This window comes from Hyaena hyaena, unplaced genomic scaffold (genome assembly GCF_003009895.1).
Source record: "Hyaena hyaena isolate Hyena2069 unplaced genomic scaffold, ASM300989v1 scaffold_384, whole genome shotgun sequence".
In the NCBI taxonomy this organism is placed as follows: domain Eukaryota; kingdom Metazoa; phylum Chordata; class Mammalia; order Carnivora; family Hyaenidae; genus Hyaena; species Hyaena hyaena.
In genome coordinates this window covers 388,962-408,820 of record NW_024081016.1, presented here as the reverse complement: position 1 = coordinate 408,820, position 19,859 = coordinate 388,962, and positions in this window count along the sequence as shown.

Sequence of the window (19,859 nt, the reverse complement as noted above, 5' to 3'; positions counted from 1 at the left end):
GACAAGAGCAGAAATAGAAAAGGCAGAAATTAGAAAAGTATCCAAAAGAAAATTCTCCTCTAACAAATGCTAGCATTTCAGAATATATCTGAAACAAATGCTCGCTTTTGAGATTAAGTGGGTTCCTTTCATATTAAGATCATCTTAGTTTCCATGAACATGGCATTGACATTCAAAACATACAATAATTTCTGTGAAAATAATCTTCAAATTGTTCTAATGTTTTCATGTACACATCTAAGTGTGTGTATCTTTCTTGTAGGTCTGGAGTTAGTAGGGGGCCGTATCACATAGGCCACACAACTGAATGATTTACTGGATTTCCCCCATTCTAACTGGTTGATTTGGCTCAACTCCATTGACTGCAATTTCTGGGCTGCTCTCATAGGGCCTCCTAGGGAGTTACCAATTCTTTTCCAGGCATCTATTAAGTGTAGTCATATATTATAGATGCTGTGACTTCCCTGTCCCTGGAATAAAGTAGAAGATGCAAGCAAAATCTGAATATTAGTTGAAAAAATTGTCATGGCTAGTGATGAGTAATTGAAAACAGTTTTAAGACTACCCTTAATACTTACATCTGTACATACCACCCTTTCTTAAATGCTGCAATGGCCTTCTTTGCTAAGGATCAAAAGTCATCATGGCTCATTCCCCTGACTCTCCAAATTCAACCTACCAACCCCCTTTTCTTTTTTTTTTTTTACAAATAGTTTATTGTCAAATTAGTTTCTACATAACACTCAGTGCTCATCCCCAAAGTGCCCTCCTCCATGCCCATCCCCCCCTCCCCCCCACACCCATCAGTCCTCAGTTTTTGTCAGCATTCAAGAGTCTCTCATGGTTTGCCTCTCTCCCTTTCCCCCACCATTTCCGCCCTTCTTCTCCCCCTTGTTCCTCCGTCAAGTTCCTCCTAATCCTCCTATACGTGCAAACATATGATATTTGTCCTTCTCTGCCTGACTTATTTCGCTCAGCATAACCCCCTCAAGGTCCATCCATGTTGCTACACATGGCCAGATTTCATTGTTTCTCATTGCCATGTAGTATTCCATGGTATAGATAAACCACATCTTCTTGATCCATTCATCTGTTGATGGACACTTAGGCTCTTTCCATGTTTTAGCTATTGTGGAGAGTGCTGCTATGAACATTGTACCAACCCCCTTTTCTAATAGTTCTCTTATCTATTTTGTCCTCTCTGTCTCTACTTTTCTAGTTAAGCCCTACATCCTCTTTTGTTTGGTCTACATAATGACCTCCCAAATAGCCTTACTAATCCTTGTTTCTCTCCCTTCAAATTCATAATCCAGCCTCCAAAGTACCACTGGAGTCATCTTTCTTAAAGCCTAAACCTCAGACGTGGTTCATCAGTGCCCAAAGACTAGAAGCCAAGTTTCTCAATAGAAGATTCTCCATGATTTAGGCCATGAAAGCACGGTCAGCCTCATCCCCCACCCCTCCCCACTCGTGTTCTATAACAATGAGCTGCTTGCAATTCTGTCTCTCAATATCTCTTTCTCTCTCTCTCTCACTAGTTTCACTCTTCCACATTCTTGTTAAATAAAATATTATTCCTGGTATAAAGTCATCTTCCTCTTATGTCCTTAGAACACTACTATTTACATTTTATTTTAATTATTTTTTAAAAACTTAATTTATTGTTAAGTTAGCTGTCAGTGTATACAGTGAGCTCTTGGCTTTGGGCCTAGATTCCCATGATTCATTACATACAACACCCAACAAGTGCCCTTCCCAAAGCCCATCATTCATTTTTCCTTCCCACCCCACGCCCCCATCAATCCTCAGTTTGTTCTCTTATGGTTTGTCTCCCTCTGTTTGTAATTATTTTTCCCTTCCCCCGTAGTCTTATGCTAAGTTTCTCAAATTCCACATATGAGTGAAAACATAGATCTGTCTTTCTCTGACTGACTTATTTCACTTAACATAATACCTTCCATTTCCATCCACGTTATTGCAAATGACAAGATTTCAATCTTTTTCATTGCAGAGTAGTATTCCATTGTGTATATCTACACACACACACACACACACACACACAGATTCATTAGTCAGAGCTATTATCATCAAGGCAGGATGGTGCTGGCACAAAACCAGACACACAGACTAATGGAACAGAATGGAGAACCCAGAACTGGACTCACAAATGTATGGCTAACTATTCTTTGACAAAGCAGGAAAGAATATCCAATGGAAAAAAGGCAATCTCTTTAGCAAATGGTGCTGGGAGAACTGGACAGCAACATACAGAAGAATGAAACTGGACCACTTTCTTACACTATACACAAAAATAAACTCAAAATGGATGAAAGACCTAAATGTGAGAAAGGAAACCATCAAAATCCTAGAGGACCAACCTCATCAACCTCAGCTGCAGCAACTTCTTACTCAACATGTCTCCAAAGGCAAGGGAAATAAAAGCAAAACAGAACTACTGGGACCTCATCAAGATAAAAAAATGCTCTGCACAGCAAAGGAAACAATCAACTATTTACATTTTAAGATCCTGCTTATGTTTACCTTTTCACTGACTTTTCCAGAAAAAAAAAAAATACCAGTTACTCCCTTCTCTAGGGTATTTTTGTACAGACACAAATGTGATTTTATATGTATTACAATGTAACATATTTCTCTGTTCTCTATTTCCCCTACTAAACAGTACATCTTTGAAAGTCGGGTCATTTCATTCATCTTTGAGTCTCTATTCATTGCCAGGGCCTTTAGGTACAAGATGTGTTGGAAACAGAGTTCACATAGTTTTATAGTTACTCAAGGATTCATCTAAACAACTTTATGTGATAAATAAAATCATACAAAAATAAAATCCAGCTTAGGCAAATGAAGCACCTATTAAGATGCATGCCTTGGATGGACTTCTTCCTCTGATGCCTTTGACAACACAACCAAGCAATACTTGCTTACCATCCCCACAAATTCTGTAACTCATCAAATTTTAATTAAATAGCTAGGATCTTGGCCAATTAACTGGTGTTCATACTTGACAATTTTGAAAATTAATGTTGATAATGACAAAGAAATATAAGCTTATAGATTTTCAGTCTTAAGTGACTCACTCCCAAAGGCTGGTCCTTGTCCTTTAGCAACATTGTATTTTGTGTGAAAGTGATTTTTCCTCTTATTTTAGAGAGAGGGAGAGCATCCAAAACAATAAGGAAAGAATATCTAAAGTAATTAAGGAGCCAACTTTGAGGACTGGAGAACAAATGTCATTGGTGTTTGGGATGTTGTTCTTACTGCTGACCTGTGCCCTCCATGCCCAATTCCCTTGAGGGTTTTAGAACAGAAAATCCCTCACAATTTTCATTAAGAACCATTATATATCAAGGGGACTATCATTCAGCCTACAACAGGCTGTTCTGAGGTGGAATGTTTTTCAGCTTAAAGCAAATGTTTCTTCAGTCATTTTCTTTTCTTTTTTAAAGGAGAAAGGAGTTATTTTGAATGTATGTAAAACACAAATAGAATGACTATGGATATCTGCAGAGCTCACACCTACTAAGTCCAAAGGAGCTTTGACTTAAAAACTGAAAACTGGCAAGCGATCAATCAACATTGGCCTCCAATTGTTTTTAGTGTCTTGACAAAATAAAAATGCTATTTTAATGGCAGAGATGGTTTACTCTGAAGAGTGGCTACAGAACATGCACAATAACTATAAAGATCTTTTCCTCTGAATACATAATCCACATGATCAGCTATATACACACTTTGGTACTGCATGCCTGTGATTGACAGGAGACGTTTTAAAAATGTTTTCCAAAGTGCCTAAACACATGTTTACTCATTATAGTTACTGCATGGTACTAGATGGAAAACACACAAATTGTTAAAAAGAAAAAAAAAAGTGGGGACTCTGTGCACAGCTATACAATGGAGTATAATGGAAACCAGGAAAGGAGAAGACTGTCATTTCATAGGCAAGGCCAAAAAAGAAGGAAAAAAAAAACCCACCCAAAAACCTTTGACAATTCAGTCATGCTAAAACTAGGAGACAATACTGACATAAGAAAACACACTCGACATTAAGGCAGCAGAGTCCTTCTTAATCACAGCAGGTCTAGACAGCTCCCACAGCTGTGTCTGCTCTCTCACAGAGTGATGTGTGGCCCTAGCCGGAGGGTGGCGTGAGCTCAGAAGGGAATGTCAGCACAGGGTCTTAATTAATTTCCTTCTGCTGGGGTGCGTGTGTCACAGTGTGGTTTTGCATTTGCTGAGAGGCAGCTTACTGGGAGAGCCTTAGGTGCACAACACCTCAACTCACCAAACCGCAGGGCAAAGCTCTCACCCTACTGAGAGCACACACAGCCTCAGTATGTGTGGCTCTGCCTTCCTTTTGGGCCAGATTTCAGCCTCATAACCTGCCCTTTCTGGTCTAGAAGGGGCTTCCCCAGCTTGCTTCAAGTGGCGTACCTGGCCAGGACTGCTTCTGTGGCGTGCCTCAAAGCAACCCAAGGTGGGGGTCTGAAGGTGGAAGGCTATAGATCATGTTCTCCGGTTCTGCCAGCTTTCGGTGTTTTTTTAAACTGTTAGGAACAAATAAGGCATCAGCCATCCTCCCCATGTCCTGTGGGAATGGAGGTGACAGACCCAATGGCTCTGAATGCATACGTCAAAAATGCCTAAAAAGAACATTGCTAATAAGATGCATAGAACATAATCCATCAAGTGGGGTGCAGCTCTTTACCCATGGGACTGTGCCCCAACTATTTATGGTAAATAATGGAGCTACATCTGGTCTAGTTAGTCTCTCTTCCAAAGACAGTAATGTCTCTTTCTTCTGAAGTCCTGTGACCTTGATTATCTGTCTATACCAATGGTTCCTAATTCAAATGACAGGAGCCTGGCACTGTGAAGGCTTCGGGGGGAAGGGGGTGGCAAGAACTAGTTATTAGCTTGTTATCGGCCAAATGAAATGTTATTAGCCGAATGGGGGCTTAGCTTGCTGAAAGCTTGGATTATCAATGGCAGTGCCAGTTTCTGAGAATCAGCTCTGAAAACCAGAATGAGGTGGTAAAGTTAAAAATGACCCTTGGGTAATAAACTTGTTTAGGGCAGGAATACGGTTTATTATAACCTCATTGAGGGCAGGAACATTTGGTCAGAAACAATATCTTACTACATCTCCAGTGAGCATCCAAGCAAAATTGTCTTCTAATTGGTTGACAAAATGGAATTATTCAAAATAAAACCTATCCTTTCAAGTGCAGCCCTCTGGCCTGGGAGTCTGGAAAGTCGGGCTCTTGTTCCAACTTTGAGTGGCTCAAGAGTTTCCAAACACTGACATTTTTTCCTGGAGCTACTACAGTATCATTTGACTCATTGCCCTGAAAGACTAATGGAAGCAAGTTTTTGAAATCACCGGGGCCACCTTTATAGGCTCTGGTCACTCATCTATAAAACGATGTCACCAATGTGACAAGATGATTTCTAAGGCTCCTTCTGTTCTCTTCTGTTTGTGCCCTGCTATGATTCTGATTATTATTCTCTGGACGGCTTTCTTGTGTTCTGAGATACCTGAAAGAATGTATCTTGTATACTTAGGAGCTGAACATTTATAATTCTCTTCAGACAAATGGTTCTTTCATGTGGTACACCATTTGCAAATGCAATTTGGGGCCGATTTTTTCTTGTTGTATCTGAAATGGATCATGGGGTTTGTCCCCAAATCTCCATCATACACACAAGCAAACCAAGGTCTGGAAGATTTATAACTGACCTAAACAAATCATCCTCATCCTCATCCTCATCTTTAGTTCTTCTTCATTTCTTTCCCTCTAGATACAATCTAGCAGGCCATGCTGACCTGGGTTAAGAATTTTTCAAATATAAATGGTCTAAATGTTACTTTACTTGGCAAAACAAAGGCAGAGTAAGTAATTTTTCCAAATCTCTCTTCAGACATGCCTTATAAGGAAGGTTTTCTTTCGAGGGGGATTTGGACTCTCATTAATCTATTTCTCCTTTCAACAATAAAATGAAAAATGGAATGAGATTATCAAAATGGATAGTCTGGTGTGGACCTGATAACATGCTTTTGAAAAGTGGTTTACATTTGACATCACTTAAGCTCCCTGGGCCAGCACATCTCAGGTCTGCTATGTGGGGCCTGGACTCCACTCCCTGCTTGGACACAAATATGCTTTATTGGTTTCAAACGCCTCTCAAGCCAGTTGGAAGGATGAATTCCTAGCGCAGTAAATATTAAGTCATCTGCAGAACTATAAATATCCCCTTCCCCTATCTTATTCAGCATTTATACAAAGACATTTTTGTGCAGTATGCTTTTTCCTTAACCTGGATATATACTTATTTTAAACTTTTATTCTTTTTTATTATATATGTGTGTGTGTGTGTGTATATATATATATATATACATATACATACTGGTTTATACATGGTACAAAAGGTATATAGTATAAAGTGAGCAATTTGGGTATTTAAAATTTTATGTATCCTCCTTTGTGTCCTTCAGTATACATAACTATAGAGTCCACCTGCTTCTTATGTAAGGATTTTAAACAATCTTTAGGGTGTGAAAAGTCCTATGTTTCGCAGCACTCTCCACAATAGCTAAAACATGGAAAGAGCCTAAGTGTCCATCAACAGATGAATGGATCAAGAAGATGTGGTTTATCTATACCATGGAATACTACATGGCAATGAGAAACAATGAAATCTGGCCATGTGTAGCAACATGGATGGACCTTGAGGGTGTTATGCTGAGCGAAATAAGTCAGGCAGAGAAGGACAAATACCATATGTTTGCACGTATAGGAGGATTAGGAGGAACTTGACGGAGGGCCAAGGGGGAGAAGAAGGGCGGAAATGGTGGGGGAAAGGGAGAGAGGCAAACCATGAGAGACTCTTGAATGCTGACAAAAACTGAGGACTGATGGATGTGGGGGGGAGGGGGGATGGGCATGAAGGAGGGCACTTTGGGGATGAGCACTGAGTGTTATGTAGAAACTAATTTGACAATAAACTATTTGTAAAATAAATAAATAAATAAATAAATAAATAGAAAAAAAAAAAAGAAAAGTCCTATGTTTCTAGTAATCACAAGAACAATGGCAGTGAAAACACCTAACTTACCACTTAAAAATCATTCTTTCGAAGTAGTAGTTCAGAATATAGAGAGTGGCTTAAAGAAAAACAACAAGCTAACAACAACCTACCTCATAATATTGCTTCACTGGTTGGGGCTGTGTTTCTAACCAGATGTGTCACGAACAGAAGTGACTTAACCCACACACTACAGGAGAGGTGGCCAAGGTACAGATGTTGTCTCTGTGTCTCACTCGATGGATTAAAAATTCTTGATACCTCTAACATTCTTCACCCGACTCCCTCAGAATTATGTCTGTTGAATAAATGAGATAAACTACCCTCTCTCACATACATCCTTTAATAAGAGTGGAACCCAGTACTGCTCAATCCATAAGCCACTGAGAGAGGGTCCATACTAAGCTAAGAGCTTAGCCCTTATTAAGACTAAAAGCTGGTGACAGCTGGCCCTATTTCTTACACAATAACATGAAAATGGAAAATAACAAGAACAACAACAAAAACCCCAGGAAGGTGGCTATCATGCAGATTCCTGAGCTCCATGCCCGGAGACGCTGATTCAGTGACTCTTGGGTAAGGCCCAGTGTGCCGTGCCTTTAAAAAACGGGCTTCTGGAATGCTCCTGTTAGTATCTTTGAGACGCATGGACAAGGAAGGTCCGGCCACGGATCTCAGGTGAAGACTTTGCCGCGGACCGGCGCATTGCCCCTGAGGTCCAGCAACTCCATTCTTCCCACCTCCCATAACGTCCCAAAACACGAGGGCATCTGAAATGCATTTGCCTTGCTGCCCCCAAAAGTCCTGCGGTGGGAGAGAAGTGACTCATTTGAACTCCTGAAGAGGAAAGAGCAGAATTCAGGCCTCTGTACAAAGCAGACCTCTCCCCGTGGCAGCAGGCCTTTTTGCCCCGAATCCTGCGGCTGAAAGGCACGACCTAAATTAATGAGTGAGGCGAAAGGAGACGGTGGGTGTCAACCCCAGCGTCCCTCCTCATGGCGTGCCTCCTCTCTGTCCTTCAGCCCGAGACCCACGTCAAGGAGCTCTCCGGGAAAGCCCCTCCTGAGGTCTCCCTCAGGAGAGCTGCCCCTAGAGCTGTGACCTTCTATTTATACTCAAAGTCAAACTGGCGTTTAGAGTCCCTGATGAAGCAACATTGCATCAGCAAAGGTAAAAAAAAGTACCTGAAGGTAGGTATTCACACCCGCTACAAGCTCAGGTGCGGCCTCTCAATGGTTCCTCAGCTCCGCCCCTGCAACGTCTATCTTCCACGTGCTACGTGCTACGTGTGCGCCGCCGTGCGCACAACAGTTTCCCCTGCGCCCAACTCCTCCCTGCAGTCGATCAACTGCCTGCGGACAGGCAAAGCCGAATCTGGGTGCAAGGCGGGGGCGGGATTTATTTATCCACTTGGGAGCTTTGGGACAGGATCCTGGAATTTTTCTCGCGTTAAGTGGTAAACATCTTGCCGTATGTCTGCCCAAGGGCTGTTCTGCTGACCCAGAATGTTAATAAAGTCATCTCGGAAGTGAGGTTCCAGGGTGTAACTGAGAGTAACAGTTTTGAAAATGTTTGAATCTAGCATAAAAGGCAATTCCAGGATTTCCATTCCAGGGAGGCCAGTGGACAAAACTACAGGCTAAATTTTCAGCTGTATGCCCAAGTGAGGAAGAAAACCATTTCCCCTACCCTGGGCAGTACTTCTTAAAACTCAAGACTTAGCAATTTCTTGGTTAATGAGAAAATTTGGTAACAATTATTCATTCAAGTTGATCAAATATCCCTTATTCAAAATAACCATAGAATTGCCAAATCTCCATTCCACTTTTTGCTTTGCAAAAGAATTTAAAGACTAAGGGCGCGCGCGCGCTCGTGTGTGTGTGTGTGTGTGTGTGTGTGTGTGTGTGTGTACAAGGCCTAACCACTGAGTAATTTGCCCAAGGTCACATAATAGTTCCCTGCCATTTCCTTTATTGTCTGCCCTCAAATTCTCTTTTTGTAGTAAGCAAAGGGAAATGACGTGCGCTTCCAAATTTCATTATAAAAGCTTCCATTTAAAACAAAATGTATTGCATATTATAATTGCAACCAGAACCAGTGAGGGCAGTGGCTTTCAACCTTGTGAGAAGTCTGGGGCTGCTGTTACATGCGGCTGACTTCAACAAACCCCAGTCCACCCTCCAGCCTGCAGATTATAGAGCGTTTTCAAAAAACAGTTATACTGTGCAAAACACAGACACATTTAATGTATTTTTTTCTTTTGATTGACTAAATGTATGTAATTTTCTTAACCAAAGAAGTTATGGTAATAGTCCCGTAATGGTAGGAAAGTGTTGTTTTCCTAAAAGTCCACATTTGAATCTGTATACACAAAACTGGAAAAACAAAAACACAACTGTTAATTAAAACTTTTTTTTCCTCCCAAACAACAAGCTGTTGAATTCAGCTGTTATTTGTTTATGCTGTTGTTGTTTCAAACCTGCTTGTTTATGTAAACATAGCTACTGTGTCTCCTTGATAGGTGCAAAGGAGTCCAGTGAGCTTCCCCTGTGACAACGATGACAACTGACATTTACTGAGTGCTTACCTGTGCCAAGCCCTAGGCCTGGCACTTTATAACCATTAATTTATGTAATTCTGCCTGCAGAGGCAGAAATTATGATCTCCTTTTCACAAGTGAAAAATTAGGCTTACAAAGGTCAAGAACTTGCCCTAGTTCACCTCAGCTCGTCAGGGGAGGAAGCCCTGCGTCCAGAGCACACGGCCTTCCCCTCCATGCTGCACTTTCACATGGGCCAGACACTTTGATCTGATTCACACTGAGCTTCTGAATCTCCAACTAGTTACCACCCCCTTAGAAAATACTATTAAATATATGGAATTCTCCCTTAAAATTCTCAAATTAAATTCAAAGCCTATTTTACCCATGCCCATGAAACTTGTAGCAAGCACTCAGTTACTAAGGAGTTATTACCCAGGCCTTTGTAATTACTCCCAGGACTGAGCTGCGTGGACAAAGCAAATTACGCAATGCAGAGCAAAGTAGAGGTTCAAAAAAGGAAACAGACTTCACAGTTTTCTCCACTCTTCCTCCTTCTTGTCGTTTTGGGTAGGCCTTGTGTTACCAATGAGAGATGTATTTCATATGCAAAGAACAGAAAGCAGGGGAGTTGGGGTGGCCATCTTTCTGAAAATGTTTTAAGGACTAGAGTTGAATACAGCCATATACCTTTGCTGATGTCCCTGTTACCAGTACCCATATCTAAGACCCACTATTCTAAGAGGAAGAATATTGAATCCAATCCTTGGCAGTGATACAATACTCTTATTGTACTAGACCACTCAGTTTTTAACTTCTCTGTTAATGCATTCAGAAGCCAGGTTTTGGGACTCTGGGATGGATGGGCTCCTCTCTAACAACAGTATGCACTTATTGACTACCAGCCATCTCGGTGGGAGACAGACAAGAACTGACTCTCCTGAAGGTTGCAAAAAGGGGAATTCTTTCTGTTAGACTCATTATGTGTGCAACGACCCACCTGAGACATTTGTTGTTTTTCTAAAATAATTCCTTTTATGTATGTAGAACTGGAATATTTTACTAATAATTCCCATGACCTGTTCCAAGATTTCCACAAACCTACCATACCTAAGAAGCTCTTTATAGAGTTTCAAAGATGGAACTCAATATATTGTCCATATTTAACAGTCTTACAGTTTTGCACAATGTTAAGAATTGGAATCATTTCCTTCTATTATGGAGAGGAATACCAAACAGAATTCTTCAATTACTTTACTTTTTGATCCAAGTAAAGGAACACTTTGAAGGTGTTTTTCAAAATGCACAAAATGGGGGTAAGGTTTTTTCATCAGCGATGAAGTATTTGATATGATCATTAAAGAAATCCTTAAAATTAAGATTTCATTTTAAGTTTATTTTAATGTTTTTATTTATTTCTGAGAGAGAGACTTGAGCAGGGGAGGTTCAGAGAGAGAGGGAGACACAGAATCTGAAACAGGCTCCAGGCTCTGAGCTAGCTGTCAGCACACAGCCTGTCACGGGGCTCGAACCCACAAACTGTGAGATCACGACGTGAGCCCAAGTCGGATGCTTAACTGACTGAGCCACCCAGGCACCCCATGATTTCTTTTTAAATTCTTAGATATCACACATACGATAGAGAGGAAAAAATACCATGATAGATTTTTTTTTAATTTAATGAAGGTAAGTGATCTTTTTCAAGATTTTCTAGTATACACAAAGGCTACCAAAAATGGATGGATAGGTAGGTAGGTAGGTAGGTAGGTAAGTAGGCAGATAGATAGATAGATAAAGATACAACTTCAGCTCAAGTAGCAACAGTGACCTCTAGTGTGTCTTTTTAATTTTCTCACTCTACAACTTCAACTCCTTGTTTCTTTAACCTCTGGGGCATTATTTAAGCAAAATTTTCCAGTTTGTATTTGGTCTAATTTCTGTATTGACTCTATATGCTGACAACTGATTCTTAAGAGACCTTCTTTGATCCTGGTAATGTATGATAAAGTAATTGTGCCTTCATTAATGACTGTAATTATAGTACATAAAGCTGTCATTTACATGAATAATCACCCCCCCTCCCCCCCCCAAAAGGCACTTTATTTGCAAAATGAATTTAACTTAGGCTGAGAAACTCTTTGAGCTCTAAGCCATGAGCCTCCACATGAAGTCATGTATTGTTTGCAAGAGGGCCCATTTATCTTTGATAAGACCACCTAGTTTTTTATTTTACTGAAATTACTTTGAAAGAAAAGGAATCTATCTGACAGGCAAAATATTATTTTGATATTTTATATTTTGGGTTTTGCCCTGGATATGCACTGATGTCAGGACAGAACCCACAAGAATGTAGTGCCGCGGGTCTGGCAGCTCGTGTCAGCACTTCTATTCCAAGTTCCTCTTTTCAGGAGTTTATAACATTGCAATAAAATTTATTATGGGCTGGGACCTGGCATACAGGAGCCTGAGCCAATACTGTAAAGTAGTTTGGAAGTTTTTTGGTGTGTGTGTGTGTTTGTGTGTGTGTGTTTTCCCCAAGCACGTGTTCAAATCTGTTGTGTCCTGTCTCCCTGTTAAAGGAGTTCAAAATCAAAGTCTGATCAGATGGACTTGGCTCCACCTTGGTCTGTAGGTAAGAGGCACTTGAACAGGGCCCCTTACCTCCTCAGTGATAAAACTCATTTAGGATAATTTGGGAAAGGGGAGAAAAGGCAATAAAGGAGTAAATGTTTCCTGTAAATGAAGGAGGCCCTTAGAACTGCAATTGTTGGAAAAGATCCTATAGGGTAGGAGAGGGAGACATGAAAAGGTATTCAAGATTGTTTTCTGTAATTGGGTGATCTTCAGTGCCCCCCAACAGCTGGGCTTGTAGGCAAACAAGAAGCCTGCATGTGGAAAACATGCTCCAGTCTGTGTAAACTAAGCAAGGGATAAAAACAAGCATCATCCCCAGGTTAAAAACAAAATGAAACATGCAGAAGACAGACCCCTGGAGAATCAGGAAGGAGGATATGAGTATGTGAAGGTAAATTTTTTTTTAATATAGCGTATATAAAATACATATTATATGCTCTGTATTTATATTTAATGTCTATCCTATCACTCATGCCTCCCTTGCTATTGTCTTTTTGTTATTGCTCATGAGGGTCTGTTTCAGTGACAATTCTGAGACAGCACCTATCCAAAGAAAGAAGAAACAATTGAATTAGAGAACTGATGAATCCCACAGGAGGAAATTAATGAGAGCTATAAATAGCTCAATGAAGAATTTCAGAGTCAGAAGGAACTATAGAGCTTTGCTTGACCAACGTTCCTCATTTACAAGTGAATGAGGCCCAAAATGTCAATTTATCTATGGTCAGGGCTAATCTCCAGCTAGAACACACATATTCTTACAGGTTGTTTATGACCAGCATTAATTCTAATTGGACAATGCCCAGGCTATCCTGGCCAATGGTTCTTGAACATTTGTATTTATTTATTTATTTTCAAATGTTTGTATATTTTTGAGAGAGACAAAGTGCGAGTGGGAGAGAGGCAGAGAGAGAGGGAGACACAGAATATGAAGTAGGCTCCAGGCTGTCAGCACCCAACCTACACGGGGTTTGAACCTGTGAACCGTGAGATCATGACCAGAGCCAAAGTCAGACGCTTAACTGACTGAGCCACCCAGGAGCCCCTTGAACATTTTTTAATATCACCCCTACCTATGGTCACATAGTGAGTTTGTAGCAAGCAGCTAAGTCCTGGCTTTCTCTGCCAGATATCAGAAATTGTTCAGACTCTAAAATTTATAGCTTGGTGGATGTGCAGCAGCTTTCTTAACCAGTCTCGATTTAACTTTGCTAGGTTAGATCTACACCATCAGCCACTGCTCTCTATTCACTGCACAAAACTCACTGCAGAATGAATGCTAATGGCTCCTCACCATGGAGCTGAATGTTCACCAAGAACTAGTCTCATCTGGAGTTTGTTTCCAAACATGCTTATGTCATTGAACTTGTTGATATAATTATGTCATTTAACATCATATTACAATATCAGGGAAAATATGAAGGTAGAAAGGGTTGTATCTATGAAAAATTAAGCTGAGTGCTTTCAAAAGGCTTGATAGAGGGGCACCAGGGTGGCTCAGTCAGTAAAGCGTCCGACTTCGGCTCAGGTCATCATCTCACAGTTCGTGGGTTTGAGCCCCGCATTGGGCTCTGTGCTGACAGATAGCTTGGAGCCTGGAGCCTGCTTCGGATTCTTTGTCTCCCTCTCTCTCTGACCCTCCCCTGCTCATGCTGTCTCTCTCTCTCTCAGAAATAAGTAAAACATTAAAAAATTTTTAAAAAGAGAGAAAGGCTTGATATAGGTGAACTTTTAAAAAAGGAGGCTGTTGAAATAGGAGTGCGTAAGACAACTATAAATGATCAGAAAAAGCTGTAAAAAATGTGGACAGCTTTTTGGAAGTCAAATTGCTTTGCAAGTATCATTAAGTTTTCTCAGAGAAATCAGAACGTAGAAATGCATTCTGGATATGTATATAAGAAAGATGACTTGGAACTCCAAAAAGAATCCAGAGAGAAGGAAGTGGCCTCCCTCTTGCTTCAACACACACACAAAGTAAATGTGCACTAAGATAAATGTTTAAGTATATTATTATTTCAAATCATTCACCAGTTGAACTAACTTTGGATCAACTAATTAACAACTGGTTTTATCATGTCTGATAAGAGGTCTCTTCTACTACTCTTAAATCTGCCATCTTGGCAGGATCCTAGAGAGGACCTCGCGGTTTTCAACTCTGGGTGCACGTAATGGTGGGGGGTGGAGGTGGGCTCAGTAGGGGGTAAGAACAAAAGCAATGGAAGGTGGTGAAGCTTTGGAAGAGGAAGCTGTTATAAATCTGGATACGTCTCTTACAAATAATATAGATTTAGAAGGCAACTAACAAAGATTGGTCAATGGACACTAGCATCGGTAAGAGCAAATTCAAATAATGAATGACTCATTCGGAATGACTCACGTGGAGAACAAACGGTGTGTGTTCCTCTTAATGGTAGTTAGTATGTGAATATACACAGATTCCTTAAAGGCAGTCTATTCCTCCCTACTTCTACCCACTTTTAGAGTATTTGCTAGCAGAAAAATGCAGACATGTCTGGGCAGGTTAGCTGCAAGGTTGTTTTATGTCTTCTTTTTATCTGCCTTTGCAGCTGTAGGACTGTTCTGTGGGCCACATTTGCCAGAATCTTCTTATTCTTCCCAGCCATTAACTCGGTGAGGTCTCTTCCATTATCCTCCTTTAGTGTGTTCATAAAAATGTTTTGAGTCTTTGCTGTGGAAGAATGTAATGCTAGATATGATTTTGACTGTCCTATGGAGTCACCACTCTATCTTTTAAAGATATAATTTAATTGACTGGAGCATAGTTCTTTTGTTTAAACCATCCTGGCTTTAAAAAGCTTGAATTTGGGTAGAGGGATAGTGTTCAGTTTGCATCATCTGGCTTTTGTCAATTTGTGTCAAACCTTAATGTCATCTCTTTCCTTTGTAGTATAAATAACATGAAAATTCTCCTTTTTAAAACAACTAAAGAAGTGAGTTCATGGCTTCAGTTTTTCCCTTACTTAAAGGGAATATTTAAGGTATTTTCTGAAATGTTTTGATATTTCAAAATATTTTAGGATACTCGGCTTCAAATATTATTGTGAGGAAGAGAGAATAAAGGAGAAATCCTGATTTTATTTATGATCACTTTAAGCATCTCATATCAATGGTAGATGTGCTTTTTTAAGTGTCAATCATAATGTCACCATATCCCAGGTAGACAGACACTAGTACAAATGTCGCAAACAGAGATGTTTGCTGAGGTATTGTTTAAAACAGGGAAGAGTCACCGCAGAGCTGAGGCGGTGTTGTCAGGGCTAATGTGAAATCTCTTCCCGTGGCGCCGATCCTCTGGCTCTGCAGCGCCAGCTTGGACAGATTGAGGTCTCTGTGGCTTTGGTGACCCTGCTTAAGCATTCCCACCGTGTCCCAGCTTGGCTCTCCGCCTGCCTCCCTCTGCAGCCCCCCTCACCTGACCTCGGGGCCTGGGGAGGGGGCCGGTGCCCCAGGGCGAGGGGCTCTTGCTCCAGAGAAGTGTCAGGCTTCCTGGGGGCATGAGGCTTTGAGCTCTGCTGGGGTCCAGCATACCTGGGACCAGGTTTTGCCAGGAGATTGTGCCTCATATTGTGTCTCAGTGAGGGCTAGGGAACAATTCTGTTATTGTATTAACTTGACTCAGTTAACTCACTTGAGAAACTAACCAATTTTTACTTTCTGTCTAGAACGATGTACATGTAGGAGAGTGAGCTGTAATGCTCCCAAAGTGCCTTGTTTTCTCTGATATAAATATATTTATAAGTACCTATAAAAAAAAACAAAAAAAAAAACAGGGAAGAGTCTGAAACAACATGAATGTCTGTTAGGGAATTGGTTCAATAAAAATGATAAAATAGTAATGTCACAATGAAAAGGATGCTGTCTCTTATCCATATCCATTTACATAAGATCTCATGATTTTTTTTAATTAAAAAAAGCAGGTTAGGAAGTAAGAAGTAGGGTATAATACTATTTATATAAAATTACATATATACTTCTGCATATATGTACATATTCACAGATATACAGATATGCATATCTATATATAGAGAGAGAAAAAGAAAGAGAAATTTGAAAAGATAGACACCAAAATAGTAATAGTGCCTACCTTTGGGTGGTGGGATTTAGTTTCTTATTACTACTGTTATCTTAGCTACAAAAAAAAAAAAAAAAAAAAAAAGGCTTCTGGAAAAGATGCAAAGGATACCAACTGTAGTATACTTGGAGCACACTGGGGTAGATGCTTCTAGTTGGCCAACCCAGCATTTATTCCTACCCTCATCTCCCTCCATGCCTTCTGCTATTGAGACTGGAAGAGGAAAATACTTTCTCAGCTTCCCTGGCAACCAGAAGTAACCATGGGACATAATTCTGGTGATAAGGCAAAAGGAAAAACGTGTCAGGGACCAGGAGAATCTAAGAACTTTTAACTCTGATGTCCAGTGACTCAGCAGCCATCATATAACAGGCATAAGGGAAAGTGAAGGTCATCTCAGAGATGCCAGTCCCTACAGCATCAAGTTAGGCAGTGATGGACCTCCAGCCTTCTTGTTAGGAGGGGAAAACTAACCTCTTTGTTTTCAGTTTGTCAGGTATTCAAGAACTTGTAGCTGAAATATTCCTAATTGGTTAGGAATAAAAAATTAAATCCCCTTTCAATCTCTCTACCAACTCAACTACCCAGAGTTTACCATTCAGGGTGGCATTTTCACCCCATCCTCTCTTTCAATCGATCTACTGCATGTGCGTGTATATGCATTAATGAATTTGCATATGTGTGTATAGTTACATACCTTGTTTTCTAAAGCAGAAAATACACCCTTTATTTAAATTATCCTATACTTCATTTTTATTTAAAATAAAAAATAATTGCAGGGTTATCACATAGTTCTATCATATTCTTTTTAACAGCATTATTGAGATGTAATTCACGTATCATGCAGTTCAGCCATTTATAGCATACAATTGACTGCTCTTTTGTATGTGGTGAATTATGCAACCATCATCAGTTCCCCCCCTCAAGAAACCCCGTAACCATCAGCAGTCACTCTCATTTCCCCCTTGTCCTCCAGCCCTAGATAATACATGTCTTATTCCTCTTTAACATATACTTTTTTCTGTAGTTGGACTTAACATCATTCAATATTTTTTTACTAATAACTATTTAGGTAGTTCATTTGTAGATTTTTACCATTCCAAATAATGCTGTAATGAACATCCTTATAACCTTTCTCCTTCACACATGATTACAATTGCTTTTCTACTTGCATATATTCCATCTTTAGAATCAGGGCAAGGAATTTATTTACACTAGAAAAATGCAGGTCATGGCCTGCAGTGAGGTGTTTCGTGGACACGGCCCAACTGAGGATAGGATCCAGCTTGGGCTGTATCTGCCCATGAAGGTATGTGTTCTGGCATGTGCTGCATGAGCCCAAGGCAAGGGTGCTTTTCATAATGGTCTACCAGGACAGGGTGCCTTCTAATTCAACATAGGCAGGGCACTTGGGGGAGAATAGTGGAAGGTAGCATTGGCTGGTTGAAGGTTTAGGGAAGGTTTGCAATTGTTGCAGCGTCTTGCAGGCCATACTAGGGAATTTGGATTTTATTCTGAGTATGACAGGAAGCCATCAGAATCTTTTATCAGAGACAGAATATGATCTTATTAATTTTATAGAGATCACTGCGGATGCTGCATGGAGAACTGACTGCAGGCGAGGAGGGGTGAAGATACAGCTTAGAAGGCTATCATGGTGGTCCTGGTGAGGGGCGGGTTTGACCTCAGAGCTCAGAATTTAGGAAGAGAGACAAATTACATGTAAATTACTATGATACAAGCTAAAGAGTTATAGATGTTGGGGCACCTGGGTGGCTCAGCAGGTTAGGCGTCCAGCTCTCAGTTTCAGCTCAAGTCATGATTTTACTGTTCAAGAGATCGAGCCCCATGTTGGGCTCTGCACTGACAGCACAGAGCTGTTGGAATTCTCTCTCTCTGTCCCTCCACCATGAGCACTCTTTCTCTCTCAAAATGACTAAATATTTTTTTAAAAAGTTATAGATGTCATCCAACAGTCACATAAAAGAGTCACATAAGATGCTATGAAAATCAAGGGTGGAAGAGATTATTTTCAGCAATGGAGATCAGGAATGGCTTCATGATGAAGAATTACAGTTAGGCCTTGAAGGATGGAGAGAAAAAAATTCTGGATATAGAGAAATGGGGGAGGTTGGTAGGTAGACAGAGGCATTTAGGAGAGAACTTCTTATAACCTATAATATTTACTGTTCACTCTCAGGCAGTAGGCACTAAGCAGGGCCATTTCAAGTGAGAAGGGCCCAGCCTTAGGGTGGGGAAGCTAGATACTGAGAATGCAGACTGCGACTCTGGCTACTGGCCCGGGCTTTGGATCTCATTGTCACTCTTCTCCACAAAGAAGGCATTTCATTAAGTTGTGAGAGTGGACTGAATGGCATCCCATAGGATACATTCACTTCCTAATTTCCAGAATGATCTTCCATGGTAGAAGACTGAATTTGGCATGCTAAAAAGGAAAAAGCAAACCTAAAGTGGAGTCATTTGCCCCCCAACAACAGTAAACCAAATTTTAAGTGCAGTTGCAACCTATTTCAGGAAAGTGACCTTCAACTTCAATCAATCTGAAATTTCCAATCAGCACTAATGAGGTCATTTTCATGATAAAACAAACAAAACAAAACAAAACTCTGCTCTTCCACCTGCCTCCCACCACCACCAAAAGAAGATGTCCAGACCTGAAACAATCCTTTTTGTTCTTTTCCTTGCCCACCCTTCTACCTATAAAAAACCTCTTTTGTACAACTCGTTGGAGCATCCCTACTTGCTAGATGGGATACTGCCTAATTTGTGAATCGCTTAATAAAGCCAAGTAGACCTTCAAATTTACTTGGTTGAATTTTGTTTTTTAACAGGCAAAAGATGTTGATTCAGGATCTTGAGAGGAGGAGCTTTCTCTGGATTATCCAGCTAGGCCAACAGCCCAGGAATGTTGGCAACCACCGGAAGCTGGAAGAGGGGAGGAATGGACTCTCCCTACAACTACAGACAAAATAAGGCCCTGCTGACATTTCGATTTCAGTTCAGTCATACTGGTTTCTAATTTCTGGCCTCCATAACTGTGAGATAATAAATTCATGTCGCAAGCTACCAGGTTTGTGGTTATTTGTTGCAATAGCCATGGAACCTAAAACAGTCACATACATGTGATATGTGACTCCATTACACGGAAAGGTTTGAAACGTACTGGCTCATTATGCCACCCATCTTAGGGAAATGTTTGCCTGTTTTACAAGAACCATTTGGAAACTCACTGCTGTAGCTCAAATGCGTAACCTTAGTGGGCAGGATTTGGGCAGGGGCATGTTAGATGAGGGGAATGATATTTTGTGTTTGAAGCAGGAAGCTAATTTTGTGCCATTACAATGATAACCTTAAGGACACTGCCTTTTCCATTTAAAGGCACCAGTGAGTCTTGATAGGTTTGAGGTCCATTTTTATCGTGTGACCTTGAACAAATCATTTGAGGACTCTCCATCTCTAATATTCATC